This window comes from Rhipicephalus microplus, chromosome 4, assembly GCF_043290135.1.
Source record: "Rhipicephalus microplus isolate Deutch F79 chromosome 4, USDA_Rmic, whole genome shotgun sequence".
Taxonomy (NCBI): domain Eukaryota; kingdom Metazoa; phylum Arthropoda; class Arachnida; order Ixodida; family Ixodidae; genus Rhipicephalus; species Rhipicephalus microplus.
Window position 1 is genome coordinate 199997822 of NC_134703.1, and position 14316 is coordinate 200012137.

The 14316-nt window shown below is 48.4% G+C and overlaps 1 protein-coding gene across 2 annotated transcripts in view; it reads right to left on the reverse strand.

Moving 5' to 3' along the window:
- Window positions 1-14316, reverse strand: part of LOC119172524 (uncharacterized) — a 176247-nt gene that overhangs the window by 93258 nt on the left and 68673 nt on the right. The window lies entirely within an intron of this gene.

Genomic DNA, 14316 nt, shown 5'->3' on the forward strand with positions numbered 1-14316 from the left:
AAAAAAACGGCGTGCAACTGCTCTTTGATATTCAGAAACTGATGTTGGGGGGGGGGGGGGGGGGGGGCACAATGCAGCGACGTTTAGCCCGAACGGTCATCTGCGCGCGCCCGGCGATTCGGCAACTCATTTTCCGCGCAATCACACTACGAAGACGCTACGTGGTCAGGATCAGGGGCGAGGGTAAAAGATGGAAGCGGTCCAGTTCTATTTCCTCGGCGCCGCGTCGCTTTGTCTCTTCGCTATTTCTGAGCCGTCCTGCACGAGCCGGCTCCTCGGCGTGCGTCATCAGCCGGCTGCTGCTGCTACGCGGCGGCAAAGCCTCGCACCGAGCGACGCACGTGTGCGAAACGTGGAACGCTGCCGGGAGGAGGCGTCCCCCGTTGGCATAAATTAGGTTCACGCGTGTTGAGCCCCGCCCGACAAAGGTCACCTCTTCGGCATAGCCGAAATGGCAGTGCGCTCTCTGTGGCCGAGGTATGGCAAAGGTTCCAGTAGGAAAGACTATTAAGAAAAACAATTAGTTATGTCTTTTTATATTACCACTCCAACGCGGCCTAATATGCAAGAAATAAGATTGGGCAGTAAGCTTACACATATTGGCAACCGAGGTATGGGTTCGATTCCGGGCGGCCTCGGTCACATTCCAATGAGGCCCGAATGCACTGCGTGTCGAAAAACAGCTACAGTTTTCTAAAGTGGTATCACATTGGAGCCCCTATCACAATGCACCGACCCCATTTGGTCAAAGCGGAGAGGCGAGAATTTTATCGAAACAGGGGAATTTGGAGCACCCACGAACCCACTGCCCATGCGGTAGCCCACGGTCGGCGCAACCGAGTTCAAACTCATCAGGTCGTTCGTGTTGCGCGCAGTCACCGAAAGAGGCAGAGCGTAAGACACAAGTTACACTTTTTCAAGGGCATCGCTGCTCATCCCCCCCCCCCCCGCTTCCTTCTTTCACTATCTCACTTCCACCTCCGCTCTCTCTGGCGGCCTACGGAGTTATTGTATATGCTACCTAAAGGTATACAGTAACTCTAGCGGCCTACAGAAGACACTTTCCTTCTTTAACCACATTCAAGGTGTCTCTTACATCGACCGAGCAGTCAAGCAAGCTGAGTGCATGAGTGGCACGAAACCACGCTTCAGAAGGACTGTCAATGACGCATATCCATCTTCCAACAACGCTCATTAAGCCTCTGTTTTCAGCTTCTGTTACTTTCGTTGTCTCTTTTGTGTGCGTGCGTGTGTGCGTCACCGAGAGCCCTTATTCTTATCAGCAGGTGTGTGTGTGTGTGTGCGTGCGTGCGTGCGTGCGTGCGTGCGTGTGTGTGTGTGTGTGTGTGTGTGTGTGTGTGTGTGTGTGTGTGTGTGTGTGTGTGTGTGTGTGTGTGTGTGTGTGTGTGTGTGTGTGTGTGTGTGTGTGTGTGTGTGTGTGTGTGTGTGTGTGTGTGTGTGTGTGTGTGTGTGTGTGTGTGTGTGTGTGTGTGTGTGTGTGTGTGTGTGTGTGTGTGTGTGTGTGTGTGTGTGTGTGTGTGTGTGTGTGTGTGTGTGTGTGTCAGCAAGAATTACTAACATCAATCGTACGTGCATTCCTTGTGAACACGTCTTTAAGGTTACGAGTTTACAGCCTGCACTCCGTTTCACAAGCTGTTGGCAGCGCTGGCAGAGGTAGAGCTCTCCCGTCCAATGGCTGTGTGAGTATACAAAGCAAATATTCTCTGAAATATTTGAGCAATCCCGAATTGTTTAGCACTATACAAACACGTGAAGTGACGGCATGGTTAGGATTAATGTTTTCAAGCGTCCAGAGTGTTTTATGAAATTACTAGAAAAAGCCCGCATTGTTGAGCGGTGGTGATGCGCCTTTTCAAAACATGGCGTCAATAGCGTTGGCCAATTGTCTCCACCCACCAAGTATTTTCCCCCGCCGATGGTGAGGCCAGCAGCATTCTTCAAGCGCTTTGTTCGAGTGTGTGCAAGCGAGCATTCACTCACCAAAAGGACAGGAAAACCAAGTGAGCGAGCGAACGCTCTATCGGTGGTGGTGGTAAAACATTTATTAACCATTAAATGGTTACAGAGAGGTGATTGGGTTGGGGCCTTATTGGCCTTCTCCCCTCTCAGCACTAGTTGGAGTTTGAAGAAAAATTGCTGGAGTGGAAGCTCCCGCCTTGCCAGAAGAAGTGAAGCCAGCTTTTGCCCTGCTAAAATGTCGGAAGCACCTTCTTTTCTGGTAGTGCCCACTATGAAATCGAGTGGCTTTCATATGTTAGTGTAAATACTACGCCAATTTTTTAAATAAAATATAGTTGTTCCCGACGAAATAACACACAGAAGAGAGCACGGGTGACTGACTCTCCAACGAACTTTGCCTCCAATAAGAGACGCTAGTAATAAGGAAAACTAGTCATACCGGAGTGAAACGAGCACTTTTAATCGCGATCAGTGTCAATCCGGATTCGCACGATCCGGATTAGGTGCTGCTACACGGTCACTTTTAATCACGATCAGGCGTGATCGGGATCAAGACTATCGCGATCTGCCTGAGAGATCGCGATTTTGCTGTCGTCTGCATCCCCTAGCTGAGCTTGTTGAAAGTACAATTAAAAAGAAAATCAAACATAGTTCGATAAAAACGCTCTAAAACAGCTAGATATTTATAAAAAAATCAAATTCTAAACTTTTTAAAATGAAGCGTACAATATCTTTAGTATTGCGTATTTTAGGATTCGCATCAACCGCATGCATTTACGGGAGAAGCAGACGAGAAGCAGTCGACCGTTGCCTTCAGCCATCGTTTTTAGAAACAGTATCTAAAAACGTTGCCTTCAGCGCTTAGTTCAACTCTCGCTCCGTCGGAGCTGTTGGAGCGCGTAGAAGCAAACTGATTATGAGTGTCGCAAGCCTTTTGACTACGTCGCAAATTACGCGCACTTCGTGGTCGAACGAAGAGATCTTTACAGTAACTGACCGCTAGCAGAAGCGACTGAAACAGACTTGAGGCGCCACGGCGCGTACAACGAGATTGACACTTCGCAGCGACTACCGTGACGGCTACGAGCGGCGGCCATCAGAAATAAAAGCGAAGGTTAGGAATCTCACACAGCAATACAGGTATGTGCTAGGAAAATTTTATCGAGTGATGGATTCATGAAACTACTATCGTAGTCACATGCAAAATTTTTGACGTTCCAGAGGTTCTTGCACGAATAACATTGCTGATAAAGGGCTCCATAGATGTACCGTACGTCGAGTTTTGTCAGTGGCGTGTTTTGCGGCACGCAAATGACACATGGGGCATTTCATTGGACCCAAGCTCGAACCAGATTAGCTTGAGCCGTGTAGCAGCGGTCATAAAGTTCATCGCGATCAAGAGAACCGATCCGGATCGTCCTGACCGCGATTAAAAGTGCCAGTGTGACACCGATATATCACTAAGACGCACTTGGAGCACTATGTGACCCGAAAACATTTCCACATTACGCTCGTTGGGCGTGCGATGGAAGCGCTCCGTTTTCAGTAGCTGAGCGGATGTAGTTTATCATGCCCCCAAGTAAGATGACCACCGCAGCAGCCATCTTGCCATAGCCACGGCGTCACTCCTGGCCAAAAATTTCTACTCCAGCAATTTTTTTTAACCTCCTAGGTAGAACCGCTATTGCGGAGCTCCATAGGCAAGCATGCAACGCTGCCTGCATCCGTTGAACCAGGGCCTTTTGGGCCTTCAGCCCCTGACAGCCGAACAGGGTCGCCTCCCAGTCTTCTCTCGTGGTGTTGGGGAGGATAGATGTATTTGACTGGCACGCCCAGACTATGTAGAAGATGTCAGCCACCTCTCCACAGAACTGGCAAGTGTCATCAAAGGATGAACTGTAATGTTTTAGCAGCGCCGGACAGATCACAGTATTGGTAAACAGTTTCAAGAGGAGGCGCTCGTCAGCGCGGTGCAGCCCATTACAAGGGTCCGCATAGCGCCGGCGCTCCTCCTTGTAGTAATAGGAAATGTCTTTGAATGAAAGGGCCGAATTGTCTGATTGGGAGCAGGCTTCCTAAGACAGGGAGATAGCCTGGGAAGAGAGGGCGCGGGCGGCCTGATTTTTTTGTTTCTTGTCACGAGGCACTTCTTTAGGGGCGAAGCTCCTTATAGCGGCACCCGTTCGTCCCTCGTAGCCGTTGTAGTATGTAACAAGTATAACATTTTGACCTTTAAGGTGGTGCCGGTGAGAGGTTTCTTCTGTGCGTTGTTGAGCAATCGAAGATAGTGCTCAATGTACATGCCAATGGCTGCTAATGGGGAATGAGAGAGAGAGCATTCGGCTTTTAGTTAACGCGCACACTGCGATCCCAATTAGCAGCCATGGGCGTGTACATTTAGCACTATCTGACAAGAAAGGGTTGCTACGTTATACTCGCCGAGTGTAACCTCCTTAGTTTTAGAAAGGTTTAGCGAGCGTTGAGCCGCAGTGCGAACTATAGTATATACCATGAACTCGAGGTGGTTAAAGGTGGGAAGTAGACACGAAGCGCAAGCCGTAAGAAAGTGCCACCTCTCGTTAGTCCTTGGAATTTCCACTGGATGGCGGTGCTTCTATATGGAGAATATAGAACATATCGGGCCAAATACGAAGGGGTAGACACGGTATGCAGTGCGTGTGGAGAGGAAGAACAAACTGCCGAACACTTGATAATGTTCTGTAAAGGGCTTCATCCTATAGTTCAGGATGATGGCGCAGAGTTTTTCAAAGCACTGGGGGTTTAGGGACAGGGAGGGCAAAATAGACTTTGAGCGGGTAGAATTAACTAGAAGGCGGTTATGTGATTGGTGGCTAAAGTCAAGGCACGAGTGAAAATTAAACCCTTCACTGCAAGGTACGAATCCTCAACCTCACTATTTAAAGGGAAAAAATAAATCTAGTTTTTGGTTCTCTAAGTATTACGGCTTGGTGGCGCTAGCCACAACCCGATCTAAAGGGTACAGCCATATCCATTCATCCATCCATCCTTCCAGTATATGATGAAAAGATGCGAGATGGTGGTACTTTGAGTGTTGAATAGATGGACGAACGGACACACAGACAGATGCATGGATGGACGGGTCGCTCGCTGGATTTCGTGCCGACCGGTTGTGCGCCCGCGCGCTTGCGACCTTCGGCGTCACCGTAGCTCTGGCCGACTGGGCTCGCCCTACGTCACCTCCTGCCGCCGACGACCTTCGACGACAGTGAAGCTCTGACTTACTGGACCTGCTCTACGCCATCTACAGACGCCGACAACATCTCTCGCAAGTGTACCCCGTCCTCGGACTCCAGTGACCGTGCTTCCATCTTTCCTGTCTCTCCTATCCCCTCAGTTTGTTGTTGCTTCTTCTTCCTCTTTTCTATACCTTCACTTCTACCCTTTTTATCCCTCCTCACCCCCATCCCTTGTGAGCCCTGTGGCGGTGTCGCTCACTGAAGCAGACAATAACGGGGCTCACTTTTGTCTTCCTTTCTCTTTATTAAAAACCACTCGCATGGATGGACGCACGAACGGATGCAGGGACGGACGCACGAATAGACGCACGCACGGACGGGCGGATGGACGCATGGACGGTCACACAGACGGACGCATGGACGGACGAAAGCAAGAACGAATGGACGGACGAATGCTTCGCCCCACTCTCCATCATTCACTCCGTGGATATGCTGCCTTTTTTTTTTACAGGCCCGGTCGCGCGTGCTGCACCGGAAAACGCTGGCGGAGAACGCGGGCAGAGTCCTACCACTCAACAAGCGTTTTCGAGCGAAAGGCCATGATTGGGCGGGAAAAAAAAAGAAACTGGACGATTTCGACCTGCGCGTCTTTTGATGGGTGGTACACATTTTTTTTTTTTTTTTTTTTGAGAGAGAGAGTTGAAGTTCTAATGGTGCAGCGTTTCGAAGGGCACGAGAAGCTGCGTTCACTTCTCCCCACAACGGCGATGAAGAGGACGTTGATGAATTCTCGCAGACGCCTCGCACAATGTGCAATGTCACCGCCGGTTTCAACGGAGCTGCGACGCCGTATTCAATCTGTGATGAGTACGATGAAATGATGAATCATTCTAATGGGATCACGGCAATCGTTTCGTGGTGCGTGCAGGACAGGAACACTCAGAAAAATAATAAAAAGTCATGTTCTATGATGCCAGGAAATAATGCTTCGAATTGGCTGATTCAACGATTTCTTCATTAATTGGCTCTATGATTCATTTAAATTAGTTATACAATGATTGGTGTAAATATTTTACTTATCCCCATGAAATAAACACTTCAGAATGCTGTGATGTGACAAGAACTCAAAGGAACAGTTAATGTTAAATACAAATAGACAAGCCAGGTAACTTCCTTTGCAACAGATCTCAGTCCGTCCAAAAAAAAAAAAAAGATCAAGATGCTGCCAAGCGCCACTTGCTACAAAATTTAATTAGTATAGCACATACGTTTCCACACCGACGTGTCAGATGGCCTAGGAACACAATTATGAAGTGCACTATGCAATGATTGGCCTTCCACAACGCTGCCAACAAGGAGCTTGTGGAACGGATTATATACACATATACTTGTTCGCGACTTGAGCCATCTCGAAAAAAAATATTAACAAAACCTAATGACATATGACTCGAGCAGCCGCAATTTAGGAACCATCAAGCATAGCATCCCCACTACGAAACGCGTAGTAATTGATTGATTGATGTGTGGGGTTTAACGTCCCAAAACCACTATATGATTATGAGAGACGCCGTAGTGGAGGGCTCCGGAAATTTAGACCACCTGGGGTTCTTTAACGTGCACCCAAATCTGAGAACACGGGCCTACAACATTTCCGCCTCCATCGGAAATGCAGCCGCCGCAGCCGGGATTCGAACCCGCGCCCTGCGGGTCAGCAGCCGAGTGCCTTAGCCACTAGACCACCGCGGCGGGGCGAAACGCGTAGTACCACAGCTAACTTTGATTGTGATCAAAAGAAACTCCCGAAATGTGTTCAAATGAAGGCTGGAGAACAATCTTTGTTTCTTGCATCGAGCAACGCCCTCCTCCGTGCCGGGACCACGTGCACATACTTGTAGAGTGTGTGTGTGTGTAGGTACACACTTCAGTTGCAGTGCGTGCGCATCAACGACGGCCTATCATGCAGGCGACAACGACATGTATGCAACGTAAAATGAGGATCGGATTGGCATATCAGAAACGTCCGCACCTTTAAGAGCCGCGGGCGCCGGGTTTTAACGTGTTCCTAAATCAGAGTGCACGGGCTTCAACACTTCCACCTCCATCGCGGTCGGGTTGCAATTTCGCGACCTGCTCGTAAACGAGGCAAAATACACGAAATTAAAATGCCACGCCGCGCTCAAGTTAATTCTCGCACCCGTGGTGCCGTAGAGGGCGCCTCGAAGGTCCTTTGTCACGCTGAAAATGGTTCACAATGTGTTCTGATGAACGCGAAGTCTTAACGTAAGACGTCGAGTGATGCGGCCAATAAGCTCAAAAGCACATATTCATGATATGTGTGACGTTACCGTGCCGAGGTTTAGGCGCGAAATTCAATACTCAAGTCTCCCCGTATAGTTGTACTGATAATTGTCCTAGTATGGCGAAATTACAAACGACGCACTGTTTCCCTCGTAGAACTTTTTGTCCCCGAACAGAGGTGCCAGCGAACCTTTTTGTTGGTGATCGGCAGAGCGTCGTCGGCGCCGTTGGAGCAAAACTGGCGCTCCAATTCTCTCGACATAAAAACAGGCCGTCAGGACGGAATAAAGGCTGCACAGGGCTTGCGCGTGTCATTACAGCCATTCAGAACCGAGACGACCGGTTCGCGAGGCCGGTATACGCGGCGCTCCAAAAGTTCGCTATGCGCGGCTAGCGTGTAAAACGATCGACTGCCAACTATAATGCTGTCCCGAGGCGTGGTAGGCGACACGCGAAAGCGCCTTCTCGTATACGTCTTAGCTACATGCACTAACTCCCCAGCAGGCGCACGTGCTGGTTTGGAAAGTCAGACATCCGAGAAAATTTTCTTCTACATCTCTGGGCGCACCACACCATTGCTTGTCGCACACAAATGACGTCGTTTTGTGAAGATAAAGCGTTCTAGAAAGCGTTCATAGGCGTTCCACGTTGGCAGAGAGAGAAGGAGTTTCGCGTGCAGTCGTGATAAGCGATCGCTGAATTGCGCAATCCGTCGCATGCAGCTTCGCTCATGAAACAATTGGTGTTCGCTGCACACGGATGTGCGACTTCGAGCAAAGCATCGCAGCGGGAACATAGTCGAGAATAACCGGATACAGGCGTCAGTGTCATCTAAAAAAAAAAACTGAATGTTACAGAGCCTTCTCGCCTTACGGGCACGTTAGGAAACCCCAGCTGATATAAAATTAATACGGCAAGCCTCATAATCATATCTCGCCTAGTAAAACCCTAGAAAAGTTATCGTTGCAACACTCGCGCGATCAGACTTTAGGCCCGCGTGAAGTCAACGTTAATGGAAAGCAGTCCACACACAGCTGCGTCTACAATAGCACCGTAATTGATTATGCACGCGCCAAGTTTGCACGGAGCCGAGAGTTTGGAGTAATTCCCATTGACGATCGATAAGTGAACAGCGCACGAAGATTCTTCTCCACCGAACAGGTAGCAGAAGGCGGGATTGCATGAGCCAACCACGAACGCAAAAGGACCAACAGTAAGGTCCCCACCAATTAGCCTCGAGAGGAGGCTAAATCTGAAAACAGTGCCGCGAGCAGTGGCGCCTCCTCGTTGGCGATTCGCTACGTTGTTCGCTCGGCGGCCGTCAGAGGTCGTTATCGCCACTCCCGCCAAGTGCGAGGTTCGAGCGTAATCCGTTTTCTCCGCGCAAGGATGTTACCACCCGTGGAGATTCATAGGCAAATGGGGACTCGCTAGCTGGAGTCCGTGCCGCGTGGCTGTGTCGCCCGCGATCTTCAACGCCCTCTCGCCCCGTCCTCGGACCGTGTCCCGTGCGGCGAGTGCTCCCTCTTCTTCTCCCTGTTCTTGTCATTTATCCCCTAAAAGGCAGTGCGCCGTTTCGCTGATTAGGCAGGGTTCCTTCCCCAAGAACCACGCACCCGCAGGCTGAGGTTCATGATGAAGAGTGCATGTCCGTTCAGCACGTCCGCTAAATGGGTCCATGGGAGGCAACAACTTGTTGCAGCAAAACAACCAACAGGAGCTGTTGGGCTTCACGGGAGATTAAACTTCATTACAGAGATGAACAACAAGAGAGAAGGCAGGGAGGTTAACCAGGCACATGATCGGTTTGCTACCCTACGCTGAAGGAATGGGAAGGGGGCATAAACAACGACCTCGTCAGTGGCGTCAGTCTGGTTCACCGACTTAAAGAGCGTCGATCAAGACTGAGCAGAGCTCGCACCCTTCCTCAACTGGTTGGCGGGAGATTTCTCCAAATTAGGAATACAAATGCTGGAACAGCGTTTTCAAAAGTGTGTCGAAAAAGAAACGTCCATAAATAGAAGAAGATGTAAGTTTTTCAACGATGTATCAATTAGTAGAAACAAACGATATTCTATATTTGTAAGAAATACGGAAACCTTACTTTTGGTGCAACCATCCTGGAAATTACATACAGAACATATAGCACCCAAAGCTAGTAAAACACTGGGTTACCTTCGAAGAAACTTCTTTCTTGCTCCATCGTCACTAAAGTTATTACTATATACCACATACGTCCGTCCTCAAATGGAATACGCTTCATCTGTTTGGGACTCCGGTCAGGTAACATTATCACACATGTTGGAATCCGTTCAAAATCGTGCAGCTCGTTTCATTTTGGCTAACTACCATCGTTCAGCTAGTGTCACTCAAGTGAAGGCATCTCTAAACCTCATCCCACTAGTTACCCGCCGAAAGCGCACTCGCATTTGCCTGTTTCATAAAATATTCTATCATAATCCGAAACTCCGTTCCCGTTTAATCCAAGCTGCTCCCTTCATTTCTCTTCGCCGAAATCACCAACAAAAAGCCACAGTCCCCCATTGCAACACAGTAACATATGCCCAATCATATCTCCCAAGAACTTGTAATGAATGGAATTCCCTGCCTGCATCAATAACAAGCATCAATGAATCCATTCAATTTAAGAATTTCCTTAAAACAATGATTACCAAATTACCCCCTGTATGTTTGTTGAACAGTTTATTTGTATTGCTTTGTGCCTTCACCATGTAATAAAAATAAAATTAGTGTTATCATTTGCTTCATTATGATGTGAGTTGTTAGGATTAATAATCTTTGTAACCCAATTAGCGACAACATTTTGATGACATTTGCTTTGTATTCCTTGTTTTTTTTTCATTGTTGTGCATGCCCTTCCCCTCTGAAATGTACTGTGTACCCTGAGGGTAAAACAAATAAATAAATATAGACAAGACGAGGGTAAGCAGCGCGCACTGTAGAACGTGCCAACACGAGTATGCGATACAGCCCACAACTGGCCGCACTATCTCAGCTGTTCGACGGGACACACAGGAACTGACAAACAACTTAGCAAGTGTCCTGTTTGGTAGTTTCACAGAGAGACAGTACTGTGTAATATGCATCCCTGATAATGGAGTGCGCGCCTTATACTGGTCCTCAATTAGCGACCGCACGGCGGCCAGCAGGCGCCATCCCGCGCAGTAAACAGTCTCCCCCCGCGCCGACCTTGCGGCTCCCTCTCCGTTCCGAGGAGGCATCGCCGTAGCCTTGACAGTTCAAGGCGCGCCCGAGGGAGCGACCGCGAAAGCTCGCGCGACGAGATCACGCGAAGTTGCGCGAATCTCCGACGTCAGCGCAGGCTGCGGCCAAGAGAAAAGCAGCCGGCGCGAGTCGAGATCTCGCGCCGCGCCGTCCTCCGTTTCTCTCTCGCCTGCCACACTTCTGGCCGCGTCGAGTGATCCCGCCAGCGAAACGCGTGCGAGATGCGCAACATTGGATCCAGCCGGCAATCAAATCGGCAGGCGCCCAGAAGATTGCTTCGAATTTCTCACGCGTAACTTTTGCCCCGTTCTCCGTTTCCGAGACGTCCCTTTTTCTTACTTGCCGATGCGCTTGACGTTTCAAAGTGCGCCGTCTCTCTCGATAATTTAGCCGTGCTTACCTGATTTGCGTAACACGTGTTCCTGCTTACGGACTTTAAAGAAAGCGGCCGCTTGCCCACTCGAAGGCGTCGCGGCGCTTCAAGTAACACGTATGCTTTTACATCCCTCTCCTGGAAGATGGCCTAGCTGTCTAATGATAGTAGCTTTAAATGAAAGTGACTTCTCAGAATTATGTAATGTTTGCTGTTCATTAGCAAACATCTTGTGGTTGGCACCGCATATAGCCTCAGGTGCCTCCGAGATTAGCTCGGGCAACGCGGAGGACAAGACAACTGTAGTGTCAAAACACTTGAGAAGTTCGCGATAAGTGTTTACGTCGCAAACGCCACGGATACGACGGCTACTCGGCTAGGAGGCGAAAGGGTCGCGAGCGACTATCGTGGCCGTCACGTGTAAACGCAACAGCAAGGTGAGCGCCGCCTCAGTCTTCGTCTGAGGCTGCGCAACACGCTCTTGAATTTTTACATAATCAACACTTAGCGTGTGATGCAGCGGCCGGAGTGATGGTGCCATGAACGCTAATACCAAGGTGTATTCATGTTCAATACGTATACGGTACTCGCGTACTGAGATGTACACAATTAACGTTTTGTGAACATAGCTTTACACACACACACACACACACACACACACACACACACATATATATATATATATATATATATATATATATATATATATATATATATATATATATATATATATATATATATATATATATATATATATATATATTCATACGCATAGACCTCGAAAAGCATCAGCTGGGAAGAAGTCGTCAGGTTGTTGAGAAGGAAGAAGTGGAATGCGTAATTACGGAAAACTTGAGTGAAACAAAAATTTGTTCAATAGGCGAAAATTTGGTTAAATTTCGAGTTGCCGCAGTAATACCACCAGCCAAGTCGATAGGGCACCATATACAAAAATTGGTTTGCTATTTTTCTTCGAGGTTTCCAACCAATTTCAGCCTCAAATAATATGTTTGTTTTTTTTTTTTTACTGGTACGCTGATATGCTCTAACTTCAGCTAAAGAAAGGTCTCGTGCAAAAAAAAATAAATAAACGATCACGCGCTGGGCTCAACGTCGGATGGACGGCCCAAACGCATGGCTGAGGCGAAGCGAGCCAGGATGGTTGCGACTTCAGCAACTGTTAAAAAGGTGACTTGCAACAGCGTTCAATCTATCAGTCGCTCTTCGGTGGGCACGTACAACTCCCAGAAAGCCGAGACAGCAAGAAAGAACAAAAAACCTTCATTGCATCAGTGGTTCTGCAAGTCGAGCACATTCCTTCTTCTCAGGATTCATGGGTGCTCTCGCAGTGGGCTTCACAGCGCGAGAAGGCGAAAAACAAAGCGATACATAAGCGAGACCTTGGAGAGAGCCTTTTCTGAATATCAATCGGTGCGAAACGAGAAGCCACGCAAACTGACGTCAGCCGCACCTCGCCTTCGCGATGTGGACGACGCTCGCCGGGCATGTTTGGCCCTACACCGACACTTGTACACAGTACGTCGCGACGGGGAATTACCCGATGTCTGACTGCTCTACGTATATATCCTGCAATCTAATTAATTATTACACTTCTCAATAACCTCACCACTCTTCGCACTCGATTGTGTGTTTGCCTTGACATGTCACCTCGCCTGCATTAAAAAAAAATCACAGCATAGCCACGAGGTGAATGATGAGTGGGACGAAGCGGACGGACGGACGGGCGCACGGACGTATGCATGGAAGCACGGACGGGCTGACGGACGCTTCGCCCCACACATCATCGTTCATTCTGTGCCATGCATATGCTGTGACACCGCTGTTATTGACATGCAATGCAACTGGCTACTACGACAACTATGACGACACGGTACATAGGAGCCACGGCAGAAGCGGCCTCACCCTTGAAAACAAAAAAAAACAAAAAAAAACACGTACCCCGTAATATCTGAATTCCAACGACTATATGAGCTAGAAAGTCTCGGGAGAACTCACGAGCAGGGTCGATTCACTTCTACCACCGAGGGGAATTGTGCACGAGAAATTTCACACACCACCTACACCGAAATGCACCCGCGTATCGATTACACGCCCAGACATCAAACGCAATCTTTGCATGCGCGTTATGTCAGTTATTACGAAAGGGAACACGCGAACGCGTGGCTCACGCGCTCCGGGTAAATGGATAGTTAGATGGATGGATGTATACGGCTGTGCCCTTTAGATCTGGCCGTCGCTCACGCCACCAAGCCATAAAGTTAAGTACTGCCACTATGTGTTGAATGGATGAACTTCACTCACGCCTTGAGTGTAGCCACCACTCAGCCTCCTCCTGGTTATTTCTACCCGTTTAAAGTCTATTTTGCCCCCACTGTCCCTAAACGCGAATGCTTTCAAAAATTCCGCGCCATTCTCTTGGACTAGACGGTGGAGCCCTATACAGAACATTATCGAGCGTTCAGCCGTTTGCTCCTCCTCTCCACACGCACTATAGAACGTGTCTGTGCCTTCGTATTTGGCTCGGTACGTCTTGATCCACAATACTCCCATTCTGGCCTCGAAAATCAGAGAACTATCCCGAGAATTATCGTAGATCTTTTCTTTTGCAATTTCCTGCTTGAAAGTTCGGTAGGTCTCCCGTGATGATTTCATAAGCATTCCAATAATCTAAATGTCCCTCTCTGTTTCCTTCATATTCGTCTTAACCGATGTTTTCTTTAAGCTTGGTATTCTGCTGTTGTCTATATACTTGCTTGACAATTTTCTAGTTCGCTTTTTTATTTAGTGTCAGCATTCGTCATGTACAAGTAGCTGAAAACTTTCCTAACCCAACGCTTCTCTTCTATTTTTCTCAATCACTCAAGTTTTATCTTGCTGCTTGCTTCCCTGCACTCGAACGATGTCCATGCCATGCCAACCTGTACCCAGGTGACAGTAGGATCGGGCGTGTTGGTATAACATGATAAAAAGTGCTTACCAGCGCAAACGACAGGGCAGGAGGGGACAGGAGAGGAGACGAGACAGAGCGCTGAACTGCCAACAATTTATTTCTTGTGAAGGTATTCGCTTTTATAGTTACCAGTTGCACTAGTCATGCGCGAAACACAATTACTATGCATAAGTACATCACATTGACAAGCAAAGGAGCAACTTTTCCTAATCGGTGAGCGCGACAGAAGG